Genomic DNA, 25,555 nt, shown 5'->3' on the forward strand with positions numbered 1-25,555 from the left:
AAAGTACACAAACTCCGGCAATCACTCACCCAACATCCATCCACCTCATGACAGCCTCCAGTACCTGCACCCAAAACACCTAAAGTGACACCTCCAACAACCACCTCCTCTTCCTCCACTCCCAGGCCCCCTCCAACTACCCATCCCAGTGTTCGTCAGAAACTGTCCCTCTGTAAAGTTTACCTTTTTGCCCCCACTCCCCCCTCCAATTCATCAGTCCTGTCATAGCGCCTCAGCCAAAAAGCCTCCAATACCAGTGGTGCTTGTTCAAGGTTTGTGGAGTGCACCGGCCACCAGGGCAGGCAGTATGACCCGGAGCCAAGGCACTGGCAGCCCACCCCCTGTAAAGGCTCTAAAATTGGAGAGTGGACAACGGGACCGTGTGAAGACTCCTGGTGGGAAAACAACTCACATGGGTTCCAAGGGGATTGGAGAGTCAGCTGTGACTCCACCAAAGGTGAGGAAGGGCCAGAGGAAGTCTGCCCAGCCTGTTGTGAGTGTCACGGCGGAGAAGTGCGCCATCATTTCCGGCGGTCGGGACACAACCGCCAGCACCGTCGTCACTGGTCCAGAGACCACCGCCGGAGTCACAGCCCAGGAGGGCCCAAGTATCGTCACTGGTCAGGAGACCACCGCCAGAGTCACAGCCCAGGAGGACCCCGGCTGCCACAGCCCAGGTGGGCTATGATGGAACGTCATGCCACACACCAATGCCCAGTGTAGGGAACGTCATGCCACACACCAATGTCCGGACCAGAACCGCCATGGCAAAGCACCGCTGAACAGTCCTGAACCGCCATGTCGAAGCACCGATGAACAGGGCAAAGACCGTCATGGCAAAGCACCGCTGAACAGTCCTGAACCACCATGTCGAAGCACCACTGAACAGAGCAAAGACAGCCATGGCAAAGCACAGCTGAACAGTCCAGAACCGCCATGTCGAAGCACCACTGAACAGGGCAAAGACCGCCATGGCAAAGCACCCCTGAACAGTCCTGAACCGCCATGTTGAAGCACCGCTGAACAGGGCAAAGACCGCCATGGCAAAGCACCGCTGAACAGGGCAAGCACCGGGTAGGAATGAATAGACCGCCACATCAGGCATCCTTATCCCATGTGCAGCTGGGACAGTGACATGACAGGAACTTTCACGGGGAGACTCATCCAGTCTGGGCACCAGTCCCTCTCCAGAACCAGTGGAGACCTGCATCTACTTGAGAGACTGTGGCTTTGCACTCCCCAGGATGGCACAGTGGGCACCCCACCCACTTGAGAGACTTGAAAGACTGTGGCTTTACACTCCCCAGGATGGCACAGTGGGCAAGCCACTCACTGTAGAGACTTGAGAGACTGTGACTTTGCACTCCCCAGGATGGCACAGTGGGCACCCCACCCACTTGAGAGACTTGAAAGACTGTGGCTTTGCACTCCCCAGGATGGCACAGTGGGCAAGCCACCCACTCTAGAGACTTGAGAGACTGTGGCTTTGCACTCCCCAGGATGGCACAGTGGGCACCCCACCCACTTGAGAGACTTGAAAGACTGTGGCTTTGCACTCCCCAGGATGGCACTGTGGGCAAACCACCCACTGTAGAGACTTGAGAGACTGTGGCTTTGCACTCCCCAGGATACATAAATGGGCATGGAGCCCCGTCGTGGATCTGGCTTTGCAGTCATCTGGCTGAGGTGCCCCCCCTTCGCTTCCCCCTGAGGTGCCTGTAGTATTTCTATCTGATGCCCCGGCAGTGTTCTCTCCGATTGTGGTCAGGTATCCTTTGTGGGCCTCGCCCATGCATTTTTGGACTGTTGGTGCACGGACATTGTTGTGTACATATCTGCACTACTTCTCGTACTGTATGTTATTATGACTGATTTTCAAATATATCTGTATATTTTTGTATGACGTGTATTGCCACATTACAATGTTTGACCGAATTTCGCTTTGTCTTTTCATTCTTCCGGGGGGATTGTAGGTTGTTACTGTGATTTTTGTGAATGCATTGGTGTGTATGTTGTATTATGCGAGGTTGGGGGTGGGGGTGTTTGGTGGGTATCCCCCTAACTTTTTACGTCCCCCATGTCATAGGTGCAGTACTCACCGTTGTCTTCGGCGCCTACGTAGATGATGGTCGTAGAGGAGCAGAAACACAAGGGCAGGGAGTATTTGGAGTTCCGGGTCCATGGAGTCCTCGTTCCTCGTGTTCAGGTGAGCGTTTTCCCATTGCCAAAGCTGTTTCCGCCGTGTTTTTATCCACGGTGAATCCGCCCCGGAAAAGGTGGCGGATTGGCGGGTTGTGATACTATGGGCGGTACATTGTCTTCCGCCTGTCTGTTGGCGGTGACCGCCGTGCTGCTTGTCTGTACCGCCGTGGTAGGCGGTGTGTTAAAGTGGCTGTCTTTGTTGGCGGTTTCCCCCACGGTCATAATTCAATTTGTTTTACCGCCGGCCTGTTGGCGGTTTTAGTGCCGCTTTAACACCGTCCGCCAGGGTTGTAATGACCACCTATATCTCTAAATTGGACCGTCAACTTTTGGACAGTACTGCTTATCAAAAACTCAACTATAACCCCATGAGGGAGGTCAACAGTTGTATACAACAAAAACTACGGACATGGCTTGACCTTGATCTCATTTCAGATATAGAGTTTAGATATCTGTTCAACACCACACCTACATCACCTTGTATCTACATCTTGCCCAAGATACACAAATTGGGTACTTTCCCCCCGGGCAGACCCATTATTTCTGGCATAGGTTCCCCTATGGAGAAACTATCAGAATATATTGATATCTTTCTCCAGCCCTTCGTGCATAACTTACCCTCCTACATCAGGGACACCAAGGATCTACTATGTAAGATCACCGATTTTGAATGGACAGAGGGGCATTTTCTAGTAACCTTGGATGTCACCTCTTTGTACACTAGCATCCCCAGAAAAGAGGGCCTGGTAGCCATCCAACACTACCTCGATACCAGGGATGCTACACTACTTGAACATTCCAACATGTTGCTAGACCTTATTTGCACGGTTTTGGATAAAAACATCTTCATACACAATGGTTGTTGATATCGCCAAATACAAGGAGTGGCTATGGGGGCCAAATTTTCTCCATCTTTCGCTAACCTATATATGGGATACTTGGAAAAAACACATGTGTGGCAATTCTGTCCGCCCACACTTACACAACACATTCTGTATTGAGGAAGATACATCAACAACATCCTTTTGTTCTGGTCTGGTGATGCACATTCTCTGATGCTTTTCACTCAACATCTGAATGCGAATACTTTCAATATCAGGTTCACACATGAATTCAGTCAGTCATCCATAAATTTCCTTGACCTCACACTCTATATTGACCACAACAAAATCTGCACTAAACTGTTCAGGAAACCTACAGCATGTAATGCTATTTTACATGCTATGAGCTCACATCCTAAGTCTCAGATAAAAGCAATCCCCTTTGGGGAGAGTACCAGGATCCGTCGGAACTGTAGTGAAGACGGGGTTTTTCTGAAGGAACTGCACAACATGGAACTACGATTCACACAGAGGGGCTACCATCCACATACCCTAAAAGAGGCCATGAATAGGATTAAGAAAAGCAAATGTTCTGACCTTCTCATAAGTCCAAAAAGAGATAAGACCCAGAAAAAACTGTCTCTTATTACTACACATAGTGCTCTGAGTACTCAGATTTTCATAATTATGTGGAAACATTGGTCGTTACTGTTGACTGACAACATACTTAAGGGCAGTTTGACAACTAGACCAAGCATTATCTACAAGAGAGGACAAACCTTACGCGACCACTTATGTCACAGTTTCATACCCCCTGGTAGCAATGACACATGGTTACCGAAACCTCCACCAGGCTCGTACAAATGTGGCCATTGCAACATCTGTGGCTACATCAAGGATAAGACAGTATGGCCCTCATTCTGACCTTGGCGGTCTTTTCGCGAGACCGCCGAGTTACCGCCGCAGTGAAGACCGCCGACCGCGGCGGTATGCCGCTGTGCGCATTCCGACCGCTGGGAGCGTTCCGCCGGGAAACCGCCAGCAGCCACACTGGCGGTCGGCGGAAAAGTGGAGACTGGTCAACCTCCACCGCCACGCCAGCAGAACACCGCCCACAGAATTACGACCCACATATCTGTGTGGCGGTCTTCTGTTGGCGGTGTTCTGTTGGCGGTCACCTCCCCATGGCTCCCGTCGCCTCCCGGAGGACCAACGCACAAGGTAAGTTGACCGTCCGTGAGGGGAGGGGGAGGGGGGGTGTTGTGTGATGTGGGCGTGCATGGGGGTGTGCGTGTGAGTGTGTAGAGGGGGTGTGTGAGTGCGTGTATGCGGCGGGGGTGCTGCTGTGTCTATGGGTAATGTGTGCTGTTCGGCAGGTGCGCATGTCTGCATGTATGTGTGCGGGTATGTGTCCCCGTTGTGTATGTGTGTGTAGGGGGTGTGTATATGTGCATGTTGGGGGTGTGTGCATGTCGGGGTGCATGTATGTGCATGTCGGGGTGGGAGTGGGGAGGGGGTTCGTACCACCTCTGGGGGGTGGCAGGGGGGTGGAGGGTGTGGGAGGAGGACTCGGGTGGGTAGTGGGGGGTGGGGGAGACCCCTATCAGTGCCAGGGAAGGAATTCCCTGGCCCCGATAGTGCTTACCGCCATGGTTCGCATGGCGGTTCCCGACCGCAAGAAACCGCGGCGGTAGGCAGGGTCATGATACCGTTGGCGGTCTTGGGACGACCGCCGGGCCGGAGTGCGCAAACTCCAGCCCGGCGGTCATGACCGCCGTGGCGGTCGGAGTGGGGAAGTGGCGTCGATCGCGGCGGTGACCGCCGCGGTCAGAATGCCATTTTTCTGACCGCCGGTCTGTTCGCGGTCAGACCGCCGCCTCTCCGCCGACCGCCAAGGTCAGAATGAGGGCCTATATTTCCAATACAATACACATGCTACACATAAGATCAAACATTTTATAAATTGCAATACGAGCTTTGTTGTGTATTGTATTGTCTGTACTTGTGGCCTCATCTATGTTGGGAGCACTAGTCAGCCTCTGAAAGAAAGAATACAGGAACATTTGAGAGCCATCCGCTCATCCAACACAAACTATCCGTTTGCGGTACACTACAACGAGGCACATGGGCAAAGAGAAATTCTGGACATCACTGTACATGGAATTGACTCAATAAATAAACATCCGAGAGGGGGCAATAGGATTTTGTCCCTAAGACGCCTTGAGAGCAGGTGGATTATCAAACTGAGGGCCGTGGAAAATGGCCTGAATATTCATAAGGACTTGCATTTTTTTCTTATCATTTTTTCTTATAATTGTTATTCTTTGGTCTCTCTATACCTGTTGGCCTCGGATATTGTATTTGTATTTTTATTTCTATTTTCAGTCGGTATGCGTGCAACTTACAAATGTGTATATATGTATACATATTAGTATATACACCAATATGTATCTCCTTGTGTATGTTTGATCTATGCCTTTTGAACTTTTTTACAGATGTCCCTGCACAGATGTCCCTGTATAATAAGTTACAAGCTGGGGTCTTTCCCCATTGATACAAGTAGTTATACATTATATAGGTAGATGAATTATAAGTTTTGCATCTTGCCTATGTACATGTCTATAGCACATTTCCTTTCCTTTCCGAGTTATTGTCCAGCCCTTTTCTCTTACATTTTCAAACTTATAACACACTTTTTTCTTTAGCTCGGTGTTATTTGGTGTCACAGCTCTATACCATTCTTCCATGTGACTTCTCTCTTAGTCAGGATTTTTGTTTGGTTTCTAAGTCTACATATCAGTATCATGTGACATACTCATTAGGAACATAATTCCTTTTCTCCCTAACATTCTTCCTAATCTGTTTTTCATAAGCAAAGACGCTAGTTTGTTTCATTAAGCTTTCTGTTTTTCTTTACTTCCCAAGATGGCCCCCACTATTCCTCGGGGTTGCAGTTATAGAATGACTGTGCCTCCCGTGTTAGTCCTTTCTCAATGTCCATCGCATTCATAAACGATGCGAATGGCGTAGCGCTGTGTTATTCTGGATCACAGCGCGTGCACGCCGACATCGGCTTTTCCGACTCTCGGAGACTTGGAGGGTACGGGTAAGTTTTTTGTTTTTCTTTTAGGTACAAGCCATTCCTATCCCGCACTTGTGTTTATTCACCGTACCATTTTTGACAGCAGTCTTATTACTTTCTATTTGCAGACCGTGTTCTATTTGTTTCGGCGGCTAAGCATACCGATATGTTTCACCTCTCTCACAACTAATATGAGAGTTTTAGTCCCGATGTCTGTGCAATATACGCTGTCGCAGCTATTTTCATTTTAGTAGTCCAACTTTTAAACAGCTTTTTTAAATTACTCCTACTGGACATTTTCCCGTTTTTCAGCTACGCTATACACACAAGGGGATCGCCCTGTTTGGAATGTCCTTTAGTCTACAACTTGCACTTGAACCAACGTTAGTTTCCTGGTGTCATTTTTAGAGCTGTTAACCTCTGACCTATCCACGTTTGCGCTTTCTTGCTTGTACCTCGTTTTTCTTGTTTATTGTTTTTTTCGAGGTTTCCTCTTATGGCATTTGCTTCCATTTTTTTGTCTTCATAGGTAAATGGGCTTATCCGAGCCCTCTACTTTATACCACACGCAAAATTAATCGAGTGCCTACTTCTATGGCCCTAACGTCATACAAAACTAACGTTTCCTGAGATCAGGAAACCCCACTAACTACTTCAGGAAATAATCAATTTTCATGGTTTCTTTATGAAAACGTCCACGTGTTTATATTTCTGGTATGTTTTTTCTTTACTTACCTTACCCTCCAGGGTTAGCTTTTTTTCACCTAGTGATTACATTAAACTTATCTTCACTACGGCTATAACTCATTTCCATACACAGAGTTGCTCTAGCCATTCATATATAATCTTATGTGTTCACAACTTAGGGCAAAATTTTCTCCTCTGGACTACGGGAGTTTTCTTCGCATGTTCTTTTTTCACTGCACACCGGGCTACCTGATATTTATTCTCTCCTCCCTCTTCGGGCTCAGGGACTACACTCTGTTTTCCTTTTTTTATAATACAACAAAATATGTTTTCTTTCTAAATACAATGTTATGTTCGTAGCTTAGTTTCTTTCTCACACATTTTTACAACCTTTGATTTTATTCGTGCACTACTCTGTTTGGCATTTTTGGAGTAGAGTCTGGTTTCTCATCCTATATCAGAGTATCTCAACCTTAATAAGCGTATATTTTTTATTCAATTGGTGTCACCTATTGTTTGTCTCTGAGCGCTATCCTTTATGTTCTGTTGTATTTACATACAAAAAATATTATTTTTTGTTGTCACAGCCTTGAAAAAGTCCTGTTGGACGAAACACGTGTTGGCTGCTTTGGCTGCTTTCTACATATACAATTTATATGTGTGAACATAAGGAATTAAAGTGCTTTCTCATGTGAAAACTACTCTCTGGAACGTTGGACTTTTATTCATTGTGGACTGCTACCTAGAGTGCCCTGGTGTCTCTCTTTTGAAATTCATTTTCCCGTAGGGAAATGGACCACCTCAACAATTTTGGATTCTCACCCCTCATCTGCATTAGCCATCTGAGGGGCCTGTGGTCGATCTGAACCCGGAAGTGAGTCTCAAACATGTAGGTTCTTAGCTTCTCCAGCGCCCAGACTACAGCAAAAGCTTCACGCTCAATTGCACTCCACCTACGTTCCCTGGGAAGTAACCTGCTAATGAAAGATACAGGTTGATCTATGCCTTCTTCATTAAGCTGTGAGAGTACTGCTCCTACACCATGCTCTGAGGCATCTGTTTGCACAACAAACTCCTTGGAGTAGTCAGGTGCCTTCAGCACAGGTGCTGTGCACATGGTTGCCTTCAGGGCATCAAAAGTGATCCGGCAAACCAATGTCCATATCACCTTCTTTGGTTGCTTCTTGGAAGTCAACTCATTCAAGGGGGCAACAATGGTGCAATATCCCTTGACAAACCTCCTGTAATAGCCAGTGAGGACTAAAAAGACTCTCACTTCAGTCTGGGTCTTGGGAGGCTCCCAAGCCAGAATGCTGTCAATCTTTTGCTGTAGGGGTGACACCTGGACATTCCCTACCTGGTGTCCCAAATACACCACTGAACACTGCCCTATTTGGCACTTGCTTGCCTTAATAGTGAGGGCTGCCTTTTTCAGGGCCTCTAAAACTCTGCAGAGGTGCCGCAAGTGTTTCTCCCAAGTGGAAATGAACACTGTAATGTCATCCAGGTATGCTGCGCTGAAGTCATCCAGCCCAGTCAACACCTGGTTGACCAACCTCTGCAATGTGGCAGGGGTATTCTTCATCCCAAATGCCATCACTTTAAACTGAAAGTGCCCATCTGGGGTAGAAAATGCTGACCTCTCCTTGGCCCCCTCAGTTAAGGCATTCTGCCAATACCCAGACGTCAAATCAAACAGGGAAATATCGGGGAGAGGACGCGGTCAGGTAAGTGGGGCAGGTACAGGGTTGGGGTAGGTTTTAGGGGTGGGGTGGGGGTGAAGGGTTGGGGTGGCTAGGTAATTTTTTTTTTAAGGGGTGAGGGTGGGGGTTCGGTACTATGGTTTTTATGGCAGGGGTAGGGGGTCGGGGTTATTTTGTTTTTAGGGGCAGGGGTGGGGGGTTAGGGTAATTTTGTATTTAGGGGGTCGGATTTTAGGGGCGGGGTTGGGATAATTTTGTATTTAGGGCGGGTGGGGGGACAGGTTTTTAGGGGCGGGTGGGGGTCAGGGTAATTTTGTATTTGGGGGTTGGGGTAAATATGTTTTTATGGCTGTGGCAGGCAGGTTTTTAGGGGTGGGGTTGGGCTAATTTTGTATTTAGGGTTATAAGGGGTGGGGGGTCGGGTAATTTTATATTTAGGGTGGGGAGGAGTTTTTAGGGGTGGGGTCAGGGTAATTTTTTATTTAGGGTGGGTGGCGGGGTCAGATTTTTAGGGGCCGGGTGGGAGGATGGGGTCATTTTGTATTCAGGGCAGGTGAGAGGGGGTTGGGTTTTTAGGGGAGGGGACTGGGATAATTTTGTATTCAGGATAGTTGGGGGGTCAGGTTTTTTTAAGGGGCAGGGGTGGGGGGTTGTGGTAATTTTACATTTAGGGCGAGTGGCGGGATCGGGTTTTTAGGGGTGGGGTGAGGGTCAGGGTAATTTTGTATTTGGGGATTGAGGTAAATTATGTTTTAGGGTGGGTAGGGGGTGGGTGTTTAGGGGTGGGGTTGGGGCAATTTTTAATTTAGGGCGGGTAGCGTGTCAGGTTATTAGGGGTGGGGTGGGAGGTTGGGGTAATTTGGTATTTAGGGAGGGGTGGGTTTTTAGGGGTGAGGTCGGGCTAATTTTGTATTTAGGGTGGGTGGGGGTCTGGTTTTTACGGGCGGGGTGGGGGGTTGGTGTAATTTTGTATTAAGGGTAGGTGGGGGTTGGGTTTTTAGGGGCAGGGGTGGGGGGTTGAGTTAATTTAGAATTTAGGGTGGGTGGGGGGGCAGGTTATTAGGGGTGGGGGTTGGGGGTACATGTAATTTTATATTTAGGGCGGGTGGATTTTTAGGGGTTGGGGTCGGAATAATTTTGCATTGATCAGGTTTTGAGGGGTGAGGGGTTGTGGTAATTTTGTATTCAGGGCAGGTGGGTGGTTGGGTTTTTAGTGGCAGGGGTGGGGGTCGGGGTAATTTTGATTTAGGGGCGGGTGGGGGGTTGGGGTAATTTTGTATTTAGGGCAGGTGGGGGGTTCGGGTTTTTAGGGGCGGGGGTTCGAATCATTTTGTATTCAGGGTAGGTGGGGGTTGAGTTTTTAGGGGCAGGTGTGGGTGTTTGGGGTAATTTTGTATTCAGGGAAGTTGGGGGGGGTTGGGTTTTCAGGGGCGGGGTGGAGGGTTGGGGTAATTTTGTATTTAGGGTGGGTGGGGTCATCGGGTTTTTAGGGGCGGGTGGGGTCAGGGTCATTTTGTATTTGGGGGATGGGGTAATTATGTTTTATGGGTGAGTGGGGGGTGGGTTTTTAGGGGTTGGGTTGGGGCAATTTTTTATTTAGGGCGGGTGGAGATGTCGGGTTTTTAGGGGTGGGGTGGGAGGTTGGGGTAAATTTGTATTTAGGGTTCTTAGGGGTGGGGTAGGGGTGAGGGGTCGGGGTAATTTGGTATTTAGGGCGGGGTGGGTTTTTAGGGGTGAGGTCGGGGTCATTTTGTATTTAGGGTGGTTGGGGGGTCGGGTTTTTAGGGGTGGGGTGGGAGATTGGGATAATTTTCTTTTCAGGACAGGTGGGGGGACAGGTTTTTAGGGGCGGGTGGGGGTTAGGGTAATTTTGTATTCAGGGTAGGTGGGGGTTGGGTTTTTAGGGGCAGGGGTGGGGGCTGAGTTAATTTTATATTTAGGGTGGGTGGGGGCAGGTTATTAGGGGTGGGGGTTGGGGGGTCAGTGTAATTTTACATTTAGGGCGTGGTGGATTTTTATGGGTGAGGGTCGGGATAATTTTATATTAAGGGGGAGGGGACGGGATTTTAGGGGTGAGGGGTTGGGGTAATTTTGTATTCAGGGCAGGTGGGGGCTCGGGTTTTTAGGGGCAGGGGTGGGGGGGTCGGGGCAATATTCTTTTTAGGGGTTGGGTAGTTTTATTTGGTGGGGGTGGGTCGGTTTTAGGGCTCAGGGTGGGTGGGAGTATCAGGGTAGTTTTTAAAGGTGGGGGGTCGGGGTACTTCTGTTTTTAGGGGCGCGATATGGGGGTTGGGATAATTTTGTATTTAGGGCAGGTGGGGGGTCGGGTTTTGAGGGGTGGGGTTGGGATAATTTTGTATTCAGGGTATGTGGGGGTTGGGTTTTTAGGGGCGGGGTGGGGGGTTGGTGTAATTTTGTATTAAGGGTAGCTGGGGGTTGGATTTTTAGGGGCAGGGGTGGGGGGTTGAGTTAATTTTGAATTTAGGGTGGGTGGGGGGGCAGGTTATTAGGGGTGGGGGTTGGGGGTACATGTAATTTTATATTTAGGGCAGGGTGGATTTTTAGGGGTGGGGGTCGGAATAATTTTGCATTTATCAGGTTTTTAGGGGTGAGGGGTTGTGGTAATTTTGTATTCAGGTCAGGTGGGTGGTCGGGTTTTTAGTGGCAGGGGTGGGGGGTCGGGGTAATTTTGATTTAGGGGCGGGTGGGGGGTTGGGGTAATTTTGTATTTAGGGCAGGTGGGGGGTTCGGGTTTTTAGGGGCAGGGGTTCGGATCATTTTGTATTCAGGGTAGGTGGGGGTTGAGTTTTTAGGGGCAGGTGTGGGTGGTTGGAGTAATTTTGTATTCAGGGAAGTTGGGGGGTTGGGTTTTCAGGGGCAGGGGTGGAGGGTTGGGGTAATTTTGTATTTAGGGTGGGTGGGGTCATCAGGTTTTTAGGGGCGGGTGGGGTCAGGGTAATTTTGTATTTGGGGGATGGGGTAATTATGTTTTATGGGTGAGTGGAAGGTGGGTTTTTAGGGGTTGGGTTGGGGCAATTTTTTATTTAGGGCGGGTGGAGAAGTCGGGTTTTTAGGGGTGGGGTGGGAGGTTGGGGTAAATTTGTATTTAGGCTTCTTAGGGGTGGGGCAGGGGTCGGGGTAATTTGGTATTTAGGGCGGGGTGGTTTTTAGGGGATTAGGTCGGGGTCATTTTGTATTTAGGGTGGGTGGGGGGTTGGGTTTTTAGGGGTGGTGTGGGAGATTGGGATAATTTTCTTTTCAGGACAGGTGGGGGGGACAGGTTTTTAGGGGCGGGGTGGGGGTTAGGCTAATTTTGTATTCAGGGTAGGTGGGGGTTGGGTTTTTAGGGGCAGGGGTGGGGGCTATGTTAATTTTATATTTAGGGTGGGTGGGGGCAGGTTATTAGGGGTGGGGGTTAGGGGGTCGGTGTAATTTTACATTTAGGGCGTGGTGGATTTTTATGGGTGAGGGTCGGGATAATTTTATATTAACGGGGAGGGGACGGGATTTTAGGGGTGAGGAGTTGGGGTAATTTTGTATTTAGGGCAGGTGGGGGGTTCGGGTTTTTAGGGGCAGGGGTGGGGTGGTCGGGGCAATATTCTTTTTAGGGGTTGGGTAGTTTTATTTGATGGGGGTGGGTCGGTTTTAGGGCTCAGGGTGGGTGGGAGTATCAGGGTAGTTTTTAAAGGTGGGGGGTCAGGGTACTTCTGTTTTTAGGGGCGCGATATGGGGGTTGGGGTAATTTTGTATTTAGGGCAGGTGGGGGGGTCGGGTTTTGACGGGCGGGGTTGGGATAATTTTGTATTCAGGGTATGTGGGGGTCGGGTTTTTAGTGGCAGGGGTGGGGGTTGGGGTAATTTTGTATTTAGGGCAGGTAGGGTGTCGGGTTTTTATTGGCAGTGTGGGGGTCAGGGTAATTTTGCATTTAGGGGGTTGGGGTAATTATGTTTTTAGGACGGGTGGTTTTTAAGGGTGGGGATGATGTAATTTTTTATTTAGGCTGGGTGGGGGGTTTGGTTTTTAGGGGTGGGGTTAGGGTAATTTTGTATTTAGGGTTATTAGGGGTGGGGGGCCGGGGTAATTTTTTGTTTAGGGAGGGGCTGGGTTTTTGGGGTGGGGTTGGGGTAATTTTGTATTTAGGGTGGGTGGGGAGTCGGATTTTTAGGGGCGGGGTGGGAGGTTGGGGTAATTTTGTATTCAGGGCAGGTGGGGCGTCGTGTTTTTAGGGGCTGGGTGGGGTATTGGGGTGATTTTGTATTCAGGGTAGGTGGGGAGTTGGTTTTTAGGGGCCGGGATGGGGGGTTGGGTTAATTTTGTATTTAGAGTTATTAGTGGTGTAGGTTTGAGGGGTCGGTGTAGTTTTATATTTAGGGCAGGGGCAGATTTATAGGGGTGGGGGTTGGGATAATTTTGTATTTAGGGCAGGTGGGGGGTTGGGTTTTTAGGGGTAAGGGTTTATGGTAATTTTGTATTCAGGGCGGGTTGAGGGTCGGGTTTTTAGGGGCAGGGGTGGGGGGTCGGGGTAATTTTATTTTTAGGGGTTGGGTAGTTTTATTTTTGTGAGGTGGGTCGGTTTTAGGGCTCGGGTGAGTGGGGGTATTAGGGTAGTTTGTAAAGGTGGGGGTCGGGGTACTTCTGTTTTTAGGGGCGGGTGGGGTGGTTGGGGTAATTTTGTATTCAGGGTAGGTGGGGGGCGATTTTTTAAGGGCAGGGGTGGGGGTGGGGTAATTTTGTATTTGGGGTTTGGGTTAATGATGTTTTTTATGGTGGGTGGAGACGTGGGTGTTTAGGGGTGGGTTGGAGGGTTGGGGTCATTTTTTATTTAGGGAGGGTGAGTTATTAGGGGTGGAGATTGGGGGTTGGGCTCATTTTTTATTTAGGGAGGGTGAGTTATTAGGGGTGGAGATTGGGGGTTGGTGTAATTTTGTATTTAGGGCGGGGGAGGGTTTCTAGGGGTGGGGTCGGGGTAGTTTTCTATTTAGGGTGAGTTAAGGGTCGGGTTTTTTAGGGGAAGGGTGGGAGATTGGGGTCATTTTGTGTTCAGGGCAGGTGGGGGATCGGGTTTTTGGGGGCGAGGGTGGGGGGTTGGGGTGATTTTGCATTCAGGGTAGGTGGGGGTTGGGTTTTTAGGGGCAGGGGTGGGGAATTGGGATAATTTTGTATTTAGGGCAGGCGGGGGATCGGGTTTTTAGAGGTGGGGTGGGGGCTCAGAGTAATTTTGTATTTGGGGGTTGGGTTAATTATATTTTAAGGTAGGCTGGGGTGGGTGTTTAGGGGTGGGCTTGGGGTAATTTTGTATTTAGGGCAGGCGGGGTTGGGTTTTTAGGGGTGGGGGTTGGGGTAATTTTGTATTTAGGGCGGGTGGAGGGTGAGTTATTAGGGGTTGGGGGGTCGGTGTAATTTTGTATTTAGGGCGGGCAGGTTTTAAGGGGTGGGGGTCGGAGTAATTTTGTATTTAGGGCAGAGGTTGGTTTTTAGGGGTGGGGGTAGTGATAATTTTTTATTCAGGGCAATCGGGGGTTGGGTTTTTAGGGGCAAGTTTGGAGGGGTCGGCATAATTTTGTTTTTAGGGATTGGGTAATTTTATTTTTGGGGGGTGGGTCGGTTTTATTGGTCAGGGTGGGTGGGGGTATCGGGGTAGTTTTTAAAGGTGGGGGGTCAGGATATTTCTGTTTTTAGGGGTGGGGCTGGGGTGGGTTGGGATAATTTTGTATTAAGGGGAGATGGGGGTCGGGTTTTTAGGGTGGGGTGGCGGGGTTGGGTTGATTTTGTATTCAGGATAGGGGGTTGGGTTTTTAGGGGTAGGGGTGGTGTTTTTGGGTTGTTTGTATTTAGGGCGGGTGGGGATTCGGGGTTTAGGGGTGGGGTGGGCAGTCAGGGTAATTTTGTATTTGGGGGGTTGGGGTAATTATGTTTTTAGGTCAGGTGGGGTGAGTTTTTAGGGGTGGGGTTGGAGTAATTTTATATTTACGGCTGGTGGGGGGTCGGGTTTTTAGGGGTGGGGTGGGGGTTGGGGTAATTTTGTATTTAGGGTTATTAGGGTTGAGAGTGCAGAGGTTGGGGTAATTTTGTATTTAGGGCGGGCAGTTTTTGGGGGTGAGGCCTGGGCAATTTTGTATTTAAGGTGGTTGTGGGGTCAGGTTTTCAGGGGCAGGGTGGGAGGTTGGGGTAATTGTGTATTCAGGACAGGTGGTGGGTCGGGTTTTTAGGGGTGGGGTGGGGGTTGGGGTAATTTTGTATTCAGGGTAGGTGGGGGGTTTAGGAGCAGGGGAGGGGGTTGGGCTAATTTTGTATTTAGGGTGGGTGGGGGTCAGGTTTTAAGGGGCAGGGGTGGGGGGTCAGGTAATTTTGTATTTAGGGTGGGTGAGGGGTCACGTGGTTATGAGTGGGGTGGGGTCAGGTTAATTTTGTATTTGGGGTTGGATTAAATATATTTTTTGAGCGTGTGGGGTTGTGGGTTTTTACAGCTGGGTTTGGGTATTTTTTTATTTAGAGTGGGTGAGGGGGTCAGGTTTTTAGGGGTGGGGTGGGGGTTTGTTGTAATTTTGTATTTAGGGCAGGTGGGGGTGAGTTATTAAGAGAGGAGGTTAGGGGGTTGGTGTAACTTTGTGTTTAGGGTGGTTTTTTCAAGGGTTGGGGTTGGGGTAATTTTGTATTCAGGCCAGGTGGGTGTTCAGGTTTTTAGGGGCAGGGGTGGGGGGGTCGGGGTGATTTTGTTTTTAGGGGTTGGGTAGTTGTATTTTTGGGGGTGGGTCGGTTTTACGGCTCAGGGTCGGTGGGGGTATCGGGGTAGTTTTTAAAGGAAGGGGTCTAGATACTTCTGTTTATAGGGGTGGGGTAGTGGGGTTGGGGTAATTTTGTGTTTAGGGCAGGTGGGGGATCGGGTTTTTAGGGGCAAGGGTTAGGGTAATTTTGTATTTACAGTGGGTGGGGTGTCGGGTTTTTAGGGGTGGGGTGTCCCCATAGTTTTGTATTTGGGGGGTTGGGGTAATTATGTTTTTAGGGGAGGTGGCTATTTAGGGGTGGGGTTGTGGTAACTCTTTATTTATGGTGGTGTGGGGTCTGGTTTTTAGGGGCAATCTGGGGTTGGGTTTTGAGGGGCAGGTTTGGAGGGGTCGGCATAATTTTGTTTTTAGGGGTTGGGTAGTTTTATTTTTGGAGGGTGGGTCGGATTTAGTGTTCAGGGTGGGTGGGGGTTTCGGGGTAGTTTTTAAAGTGGGGGTCAGGGTATTTCTGTTTTTAGGGGTGGGGTGGGTTGGGGTAATTTTGTATTCAGGTGAGGTGGGTGGTCGGATTTTTAGGGGTGGGGTTGGGCTAATTTTGTATTTAGGGCGGGTGGGGGTTCGGGTTTTTAGGGGTGGGGTGGGGGGTCAGAGTAATTTTGTATTTGGGGGTTGGGGTAGTTATGTTTTCAGGGCGGGTGGCTTTTTAGTGGTGGGGTTGGGTTAATTTTTTATTTAGTGCAGGTGGGCGGTCAGGTTTTTAGGGGAGGGAGTGGGGGGTTTGGGGGTTGGTGTAATTTTGTATTTAGGGCGGAGGCAGGTTTTTAGGGGTGGGGGTCGGGATAATTTTGGATTTAGAACAGGGGTGGGTTTTTAGGGGTAGAGGTCGGAATAATTTTATATTAGGGCAGATGGGGGATCAGGTTTTTAGGGGTGAGGGTTTGGGGTAATTTTGTATGCAGGGCAGGTGGGAGGTCAGGTTTTTAGGGGCAGGGGTGAGGGGTTGGGGTAGTTTTGTTTTTAGGGGTTGGGTAGTTTTATTTTTGGGGGTGGGTCGGTTTTAGGCCTCAGGGTGGGTGGTATCAGGGTAGTCTTTAAAGGTGGGGGTCGGGGTATTTCTGTTTTTAGGGGTGGGGTGGTGTGGGTTGGGTTAATTGTGTACTCGGGGCAGATGGGGGGTTGGGTTTTTAGGGGGTTGGGCTAATTTTGTATTCAGGGTAGGTGGAGGTTGGGATTTTAGGGGCAGGGGTGGAGATTGGGGTAATTTTGTATTTAGGGTGGGTGGGAGTCGGGTATTTATTTGTGGGGTGGGGGTCAGGGTAATTTTGTATTTGGGGGTTGGGGTAATTATGTTTTTAGGGTGGGTGTTTTTTAGGGGTGGGGTTGGGGTAGTTTTTTATTTAGGGCAGGAGGAGGTCGAGTTTTTAGGGGCGAGGGTGGGGGGTTGGGGTGATTTTGCATTCGGGGTAGGTGGGAGATTGGGTTTTTAGGGGCAGCGGTGAGGGATTGGGATAATTTTGTATTTAGGGCAGGTGGGGATTGGGTTTTTAGGGGCTGGATGGGGTGTCAGGGTAATTTTGTATTTGGGGGTTGGGTTGATTATATTTTAAGGGTGGGTGGGGGATGGGTGTTTAGGCGTGGGGGTTGGGGTAATTTTGTATTTAGGGCGGGTGGAGGGCGAGTTATTAGGGGTGGGGGTTGGGGGGTTGGTGTAATTTTGTATTTAGGGCGGGCAGGTTTTAAGGGGTGGGGGTCGGAGTAATTTTGTATTCAGGGCAGAGGTTGGTTTTTAGGGGTGGGGGTAATGATAATTTTGGGGTGGGGGTTGGGGTAATTTTGTATTCAGGCCAGGTGGGTGTTCAGGTTTTTAGGGGCAGGGGTGGAAGGGTGGGGTGATTTTGTTTTTAGGGGTTGGGTAGTTTTATTTGTGGGGGTGGGTCGGTTTTACGGCTCAGGGTCGGTGGGGGTATCGGAGTAGTTTTTAAAGGAGGGGGTCTGGATACTTCTGTTTACAGGGGCGGGGTGGAGGGGTTGGGGTAATTTTGTGTTCAGGGCAGGTGGGGGGTCAGGTTTTTAGGGGCAAGGGTTAGGGTAATTTTGTATTTATAGTGGGTGGGGTGTCGGATTTTTAGGGGTGGGGTGTCCCCATAGTTTTGTATTTGGGGGGTTGGGGTAATTATGTTTTTAGGGGAGGTGGCTATTTAGGGGTGGGGTTGTGGTAACTCTTTATTTATGGTGGGTGTGGGGTCTGGTTTTTAGGGGTGGGGTGGGGGTTGGAGTAATTTTATATTTAGGGTTATTAGGAGTGGGGGCCTGGGTAGTTTTGTATTTAGGGTGGGGCGGGATTTTAGGGGTGGGGTCGGGGTAATTTTGTATTTAGGGTGGGTGGAAGAGTCGGGTTTTTGGGGGGGTGGGAGGGTGGGGTAATTTTGAATTCAGGGTAGGTGAGGGGGTTGGGTTTTTAGGGGTAGGGATAGGGAGGTAGGGAAATTTTGAATTTAGAGTGGGTGGGGGTCGGGTTTATAGGGGCGGGGTGGGGTGTCAGGGTAATTTTGTATTTGGGGGTTGGGTTAATCATGTTTTTAGGGCAGGTGGGGGTGAGTTTTTAGGGGTGTGGTTGGGGTATTTTTTTATTTAGGGCGGGTGGGTGTGTCTGGTTTTTAGGGGTGGGTGGGGGTTGGGATAATTTTGAATTTAGGGTGTGTGGGGAGCACATTATTAGGACTGGGGGTTGAGGAGGTTGGTGTAATTTTGTATTTAGGGCAGGTGGGTTTTTAGGGGTGGGGGTCAGGATAATTTTGTATTTAGGGCAGGGGTGGGTTTTTAGGGGTGGTGATCGTGATAATTTTGGATTCAGGATGGGGGGTCGGATTCTTAGGGGCAGGGGTGGGGGGTCAGGGTAATTTTGTTTTTAGGGGAAGGGTAGTTTTATTTTTGTGGGTGGGTCGGTTTTAGGGCTCAGGGTCGGTGGGGGTATCGGGGTAGTTTTTAGAGCTGGGGGTCTGGATACTTCTGTTTATAGGGGCGGGGGTGGAGGGGTTGGGGTAATTTTGTATTCAGGGCAGGAGGGGAGTCGGGTTTTTAGGGGTGAGGGTTGGGGTAATTTTGTATTTAGGTTGGGTGGGGTGCCGGGTTTTTAGGGGTGGGGTGTCCGCGTAGTTTTGTATTTGGGAGGTTGGGGTAATTATGTTTTTAGGGCACATGGCTATTTAGGGGTGGGGTTGGGGTGACTATTTATGGAGGGTGGGGGGGTCTGGTTTTTAGGGGCGGGGTGTGGGGGTTCGAGTAGTTTTATATTTAGGGTTATTAGGGGTGGGGGCCTGGGCAGTTTTGTATTAGGGCGGGTGTGTTTTTAGGGGCGGGGTCGGGGTAGTTTTGTATTTAGGGTGGGTGGGGGGTTGGGTTTTTAGGGGCAGGGTGGGAGGTTGGGGTAGTTTTGTATACAGGGCAGGTGAGGGGGTCAGGTTTTTAGGGGCATAGGGGGGTTAGGTTAATTATGTATTCTGGGTAGGTGAGGGGGTTGAGTTTTTAGGGGCCGGGGTGGGGGGGTTAGGATAAGTTTGCATTTAGGGTGGGTTGGGGATTCAGGATTTTAGGGACGAGGTGGGGGCGTCATGGTAATTTTGTTTTTAGGGGAAGGGTAGTTTTATTTTTGTGGGTGGTCCGGTTTTAGGGCTCAGGGTGGGTGGGGGTATCGTAGTAGTTTTTAAAGATGGGGGGTCGGGGTACTTCTGTTTTTATGGGCGGGGCGGAGGAGTTGGGGTTATTTTGTATTCAGGGCAGGTGGGGGTCGGGTTTTTAGGGGAGGAGTTTGGGGGAGTTTTGTATTTAGGGTGGGTGGGGTGTCGGGATTTTAGGGGCAGGGCGGGGGGCTAGGGTAGTTTTGTATTTGGGGGTTTGAGTAGTAATGTTTTTAGGGCAGGTGGCTTTTTAGGGGTGGGGTAATTTTCTTTTTAGGGTGGGTGGTGGGTTGTGTTTTTAGTGGTGGGGTGGGGTGTTTTTGTATTTAGGGTTATTAGGGGTGGGTTCCTGGGCAATTTTGTTTTAGGGCAGGCGGGTTTTTAGGGGTGGGGTTGGGGTAATTTTGTATTTAAGGTGGGTGAGGGGTCGGGTTTTTAGGGGCAGGAGTGGGGGTTGGGGTAATTTTGTATTTCGGGTTGTTGGGGGTTCGGGTTTTTTAGGGGCAGGGTGGAGGGTCAGGGTAATTTTGTATTTGGGGGTTGGGTTAATCATGTTTTTAGGGCAGGTGGGTGTGGGTTTTTAGGGTTGGGATTGGGGTAATTTTTAGCTTAGGACGAGTGGGGGTCGGGTTTTTAGGGGTGTTGAGGTAATTTTGTATTTAGGGTGGGTGGGTGGTGAGTTATGAGGGGTGGGGGTTGGGAGGGTCGGTGTAATTTTGTATTGAAGGCGTTGGTGAGGTTTTAGGGTGGGGGTCGGGATAATTTGGCATTTAGGGGAGGTAGTGGGTTGGTATTTTAGGGGTGGGGGTGGGGGTGGGGGTTGGGGTAATTTTGTATTCAGGGCAGTTGGGGGTTGGGTTTTTAGGGGCATGGGTGGAGGGGTCAGTATAATTTTGTTTTAGGGGTTGGGCAGTTTTTTTTGTGGGTGAGTCGGTTTTAGGGCTCAGGGTGGGTGGGGGTATTGGGGTAGTTTTTAAAGGTGGGGGTCGGGGTACTTCTGTTTTTAGGGGTGGGGTAATTTTGTAGTCAGGGCAGATGGAGGGTCGGGTTTTTAGGTGCAGGGGTGGGGGGTCGGGGTAATTTTGTATTTAGGGTGGGTGGGGGATTCAGGTTTTTAGGGGCAGGGTGGCAGGTCAGAGTAATTTTATATTTGGGGGTTCGGGTAATTATGTTTTTAGGGCAAGTAGGGGGTGAGTTTGTAGGGGTGGAGTTGGGGTAATTTTTTATTTAGGGTGGGTTGGGGATCAGGTTTTTAGGGGTGGGGGTTTGGGTAATTTTGTATATAGGGTTATTAGGGGTTGAGTGGGTAGGTTGGAGTAATTTTGTATTTAAGGTGGGGGTAGGTTTTTAGGGGTGGGGCAGGGGTAACTTTGTATTTAGGGTGGCTGGAGGTCAGGTTTTTAGGGGCAGGGTGGGAGGGTGGGGTGATTTTGTATTCAGGGCAAGTTGGGGGTCGGTTTTTTGTGGGTGGGTGGGGGATTGGGGTAATTTTGTATTCAGGGTAGGTAGGGGGGTCGGATCTTTAGGGGCAGGGGTTGGGGGCTGCGGTAATTTTGTATTTAGGGTGAGTGGGGGGTCGGGTTTCTAGGGGCAGGGTGGGAGGGTCAGGGTGATTTTGTATTTGGGGGTTGGGGTAATTATGTTTTTAAGGCGGGTGGGGGAGTGGGATTTTAGGGGTAGAGTTGGAGTAATTTTTTATTTAGGGCGGATGGGGGGTCGGGCTTTGAGGGTGGGGTAATTTTGTATTTAGGGTTATTAGGGATGGGGTGATCGGGGTAATTTTCTATTTAGGGTGCAGTGGGTTTTTAAGGGTGAGGTTGGGGTAATTTTGTATTTATGGTGGGTGGGGGGTTGGGTTTTTAGGAGCGGGAGTGGAGGGTTGGGGTAATTTTGTTTTCAGGGTATTTGGGGGTTGGGTTTTTAGGGGCAGGGGTGGGGAGTTGTGGTAATTTTGTATTTAGGGCGGGTGGGGGTACAGGGTATTAGGGGTGGAGCTTGGGTAGGTCGTTGTAATTTTGTATTTAGGGTGGGGTGGGATTTTAGGGGTGGGGTCGAGAGAATTTTGTATTTAGGGCAGGTGGGGGGGTCAGGTTTTTAGAGGTGAGGGTTGGGGTAATTTTGTAATCAGGGCATGCGGGGTTGGGTTTTTAGGGGCGGGGTGGGAGGTCTGGGTAATTTTGTTTTTAGGGGTTGGGTAGTTTTATTTTTGGGGGTGGGTCGGTTTTAGGGCTCAGAGTGGGTGGGGGTACTGGGGTAATTTTTAAGGGTGGGGGGTTGGGGTACTTCTGTTTTTAGGGTGAGGGTGTGCCATGCGACAACCACACATGCTGTTTCCACACATACCTTTACTAGGCATGTCTTTATAATGAAAAATCATTGTAAAGGCATGCCTGGAAACAACGTCGTTGTTGTTCCGAATGCGTTGTTCAGGCATACATGGTTGCCGTATGCGTCGTTCCATCATACAACCAATCAAATGTGCTGTGATATTTAGCAGCTCCCAACCGATCTATGTGCTCATCAGCACGGGGGATGGGGTGTTTGTCAGTTTTAGTGACTGCATTGAGACCCCAGTAGTCCACACAGAACAGGAGTTCTGAGGTGGCACCAGGAGCAGCAGCCTTTGGGACCAAGACCACAGGGCTGGCCCAAGAACTGCTAGAAAACTCAATTACCCCTAGGGATAACATCTTAGACATCTCATCTATGATGCTATCCCTTACCTCATCAGTCACCCTGTAAACCTTCTGTTTAATGGGTGGACTGTCGCCAGTGTCCACATCATGTGTACTCAAGTGTGTGACCCCTGGGATCAAGGAGAACAGAGAGGCAAACTGACCCAAAACCTGATGACAGTCCCTCTGTTGTTCTGAGGTCAGAGAGAGGGAGAGGTTCACTCCCTCCACAGACCCATCCATTTCTCCAGCAGACAGGAGGTCAGGAAGAGGCTCACCCCACCCCATCATCTGTTGCTAAGAGCATGGACAATTCAATCCGCTCAAAGTGTGACTTGAGGCGGTTGACATGTAGCACCCTCAAGGGGTTCCTGGGAATGCACAAGTTCACCAGGTAGGTAGCTTCCCTTATGCACTCCACTACCTCAAATGGCCCAGGCTCCACTGGCACCATTACCCACACTTTTAGCCCAGGTTGGTTCTCAACCAGAGTGGCATTCTGGTCATACCAGCACTTTATATCTTCCTGGCTTGCTTCCAGATTCTCTTGAGTGAGCTTTCTGAAGCGAGCTGTCTGGTTTCTGAAAACCAGCATGTAACTGAATACATCCTGGGGAGGTTTACTTGGAGCTTTCTCTAAGTCCTTCTTCACCAGACACAAAGGTCCCCTAACAGGGTGGCCATACAGTAATTCAAAAGGACTACATCAAAGCCCTTTTTGAGGCACTTCCCTGTAGGCGAACAGAAGGCATGTTAAGAAGACGTCCCACTTCCACCTCAAGGGCTCTGACAGGCCTATGATCATAACTTTTAAGGTGCTGTTGAACCTTTCAACCAGACCATTGCTTTGGGGGTGGTAAGGAGTGGTGAACTTATACGTTACCTCACACTCCTGCCACAGAGACTTCATATAAGTAGATATGAAGTTTGTACCCCTATCAGATACCACTTCCTTGGGGATCTCCATGCGGGTAAAAACCTCCATCAATGCTCGACCCACCACAGTGGAAGTGATTGACCTCAGAGGAATGGTTTCTGGATACCGGGTGTCATGTTCCACCAAGACCAGGATGAACCTATTGCCCATGGCGGTCTTGGGATCCAGAGGCCCCACAATGTCAATACTGACCCTCTGAAAGGGGGTACTAACAACTAGAAAGGGTTGGAAGGAAGTCTTACATTTTCCCCCACTCTTGCCACTTGCCTGACAAGTCTGGCAAGACCTGCAATGAGCATCTGAGTGCCTGCGCATTAGGCGTCAGTAAAAGTGGGTGACAAGCCGTTCAAAGGTCTTGTCCTGCCCCAAATGTCCAGCTATAGGCATATCATAAGACAGACCCAGTAAGAAGACTCTGAAACATTGGGGTACCACCAGCACATGGGCTGACCCAGGCTCAGCAACCTTAGGCTCACTTTACAGGAGGGCGTGCTCCCAATAAATCAGGTGAGATCCTGGCTCCTTGCCAGTCATCTGGTCTGCAGCCTGTTGCCACAAACCCACTAGAGTAGGGCATGTCCTCTGTGCCTCACAGAATTCCCCCCTGGTGGGTCTCCCCTCCTGCTTCCACTGTGACAGCTCAGGGACCTCCCCCAGCTCAGCCACCTGTTCCTCTGTAGGCTCTACCTCCTCTCGGACCATGGGAACTTCAGGGGCTGTTTTCCCATGTCCCTTGCTCTTCCTCTTTTTGGCAGTCCCCTGGGCCACTGTTTCATGCTCCAGGGGCTCCTGATCACCCTGACGGGCTGCCATTGACCTTTGGCATTGCCACTGATGCATACCCACCCAGGCAGACCCAACATCTCCAAGTGTGACCTGTGTTCCACCTCGTTCCAAGGGGAATCCTCCAGGTCATTGCCAAGCAAACAATCCACAGGCATGGTTGGACTCACAGCTAACTTCAAGGAAACTGAGACCCCCCATTTCAAATGGAACCTGCGCCACTCTGCACAGGCACTCTGAATTGTCCACTGCAACTACATGGTGAAGTGCATGGGGATCTATCTGCTCTTCAGACACCTGGAGATTCCTCACTATAGTCACACTGGCTCCTGTGTTTCTTAGAGCCTCCATCCTCTGTCCATTGATGGTCCCTCACTGCCTGTACTTTTTAATGTTCTCAGGCACTAGGGTTCTCTGGACCATCTCACTGTCCCCTAGTGAGACAAGGGTCATCAAAGCTGGCTCCCACCAACCTGGAACCAACTCCTCCCCAAGCGCTACATTAGCCAAACCATGGAACTATGCACCAGTGGGTGCTGGTGTACTCTTGGAGCATTTGGGGTCCCCCCTCACATGACCCAACTACTCACAGGCATAACACTTACGTGGGGGACCTCCTTCCACAGGTTTCCCTTTGGAGAACCATGGCTTCTTTTCATTGGGGGCTTAGAGATCCTTACCCTGGGAACTAGGTTGGGGCCCTTTAGAGAACTCCCCCGGTTTACCCTTACCCCCCCTTTCTTCTGAGAGCGACCCTGCCCACCCTTGGTCTCCCCCATACCTCTTCTGGATCCCGGTGCTCTCCCAACGGTACACTTCTTGCGCAAGCTTCCTGGGGTCATTCAGCTTGCTGTCAATTAGGTGCTGGCACAGCTCTCGAGAACATAAACTGTACAAATGCTCCCAAGCAATCAAATTGTAAAGCCTCTCATAGGTTGTCACCTTACTGCCCTTCACCCAACCATCCAGTGACCTGCAAAAAGAATCAACACATTCCAACCATGTTTGAGATTCCTTCTTCTTATAGGACCTAAACTTGTCCTTATACTGATCAGGGATGAGACCACGCCTTGTGATCAGGGTGTCCTTCATAATAGGGTAGGTGAGCCCCTGGGGATCAATGATGTCAGAGTATCCCTCCCCTCTACCTCGAAGTGCTTCCACAGACCCGCCCCCTATGAGCTTTAGGGACCAGATTTATATGGAGAGCAGACTCACACCCCTTGAACCACAACAGTATGTCATCCTCCCTTTTGTAATCCTTCACAAGGTCCTTAGGAATGTGTACCCTCCACTCAGGCTGCACTGTGTTATTGCTGCCACCATCCCTTCTGGACCCCTCTGATCCACCTCCCTCAAGCTGAGCTCATGAACCAACAATAACATTTTCTCCTCTATGGCCAACCTGCTTTCTTCCATCCTAAACTTTTTCAACTCCAACTGTTGAGCCCTCTCTGCCTGTCTGTCCTGTAAATCTTCGAGAGTCAGATCCTTGAATGACACACTGCTACCTGCCCTGGAGATCCTCTCCCTGGATATAACAGGCCCATCCACTACAACATTGTGGATGGATGCTCTTCCTCCTCCTCATCCTCCCCTCCCCCTCTGTGGGCCCCTCAGATTCCTTGGCTGTTACCTTGGCCCTCAGTGCCTTCTGCAGCTCCTCCTTCCTTGGGGAGCCCTTAATGGGACAAGCAAGGTTTTGCAGAACTGCTTCAACTGGGCAACTGTATAGCTCTCCAGTTTCCCTAAATCAAAAGCAGTTCCACCTGATGCATCTCCAGATTGAGACATGATGAAGGGTTAAAAGTGCAAAGTTCCAAAGGCAGAAAAACAAGTTCCCAAATGGAGGTCAAAAATCAAACAAAGATCACCAAAAATATAGAAGTCAGGAAAAGAGTCCAAAAAGAGAAAAAGCAAAAATCACAAAGACAAGTAGTATGTGGTCACGTAATGGTCTGCACTGAAAACAGTAGTGTACACTTAATCACTGTATGAAAAGTACAAATACAAGTCCAATCCCAACCGCTGATCACCAATGTTAGAAATGGGATTTTTGGTTGGCAGTCAGGGAAAACACTTCAAAATGACACAACTCAGATTTAGAAAAATAGGTAATATTTATCTAAGCAAAACAAGACCAGAACGACAAAAATCCAATATACACAAGTCAAGAAATTAATTTTTAAAAGAATAATAGTCTTAATCCTTTGGAAACCAGGAGAACATTGTTAGCGTACAAAAGTACCTTGATAATGCCAAA

The 25,555-nt window shown here is 49.5% G+C and overlaps 1 long non-coding RNA gene across 1 annotated transcript in view; it reads left to right on the plus strand.

Annotated features, from left to right (window-relative positions):
- The first annotated feature begins 6,043 nt into the window (after nucleotides 1-6,043).
- LOC138288086 (uncharacterized) overlaps nucleotides 6,044-25,555 on the plus strand; it is a 37,412-nt gene continuing 17,900 nt past the window's right edge. The window contains exon 1 of the long non-coding RNA XR_011202342.1: nucleotides 6,044-6,129. This is a non-coding gene — a long non-coding RNA (uncharacterized lncRNA). The remainder of the gene's footprint in view (nucleotides 6,130-25,555) is intronic.

The sequence above is a fragment of the Pleurodeles waltl genome, chromosome 4_1, assembly GCF_031143425.1.
Source record: "Pleurodeles waltl isolate 20211129_DDA chromosome 4_1, aPleWal1.hap1.20221129, whole genome shotgun sequence".
Lineage (NCBI taxonomy): Eukaryota > Metazoa > Chordata > Amphibia > Caudata > Salamandridae > Pleurodeles > Pleurodeles waltl.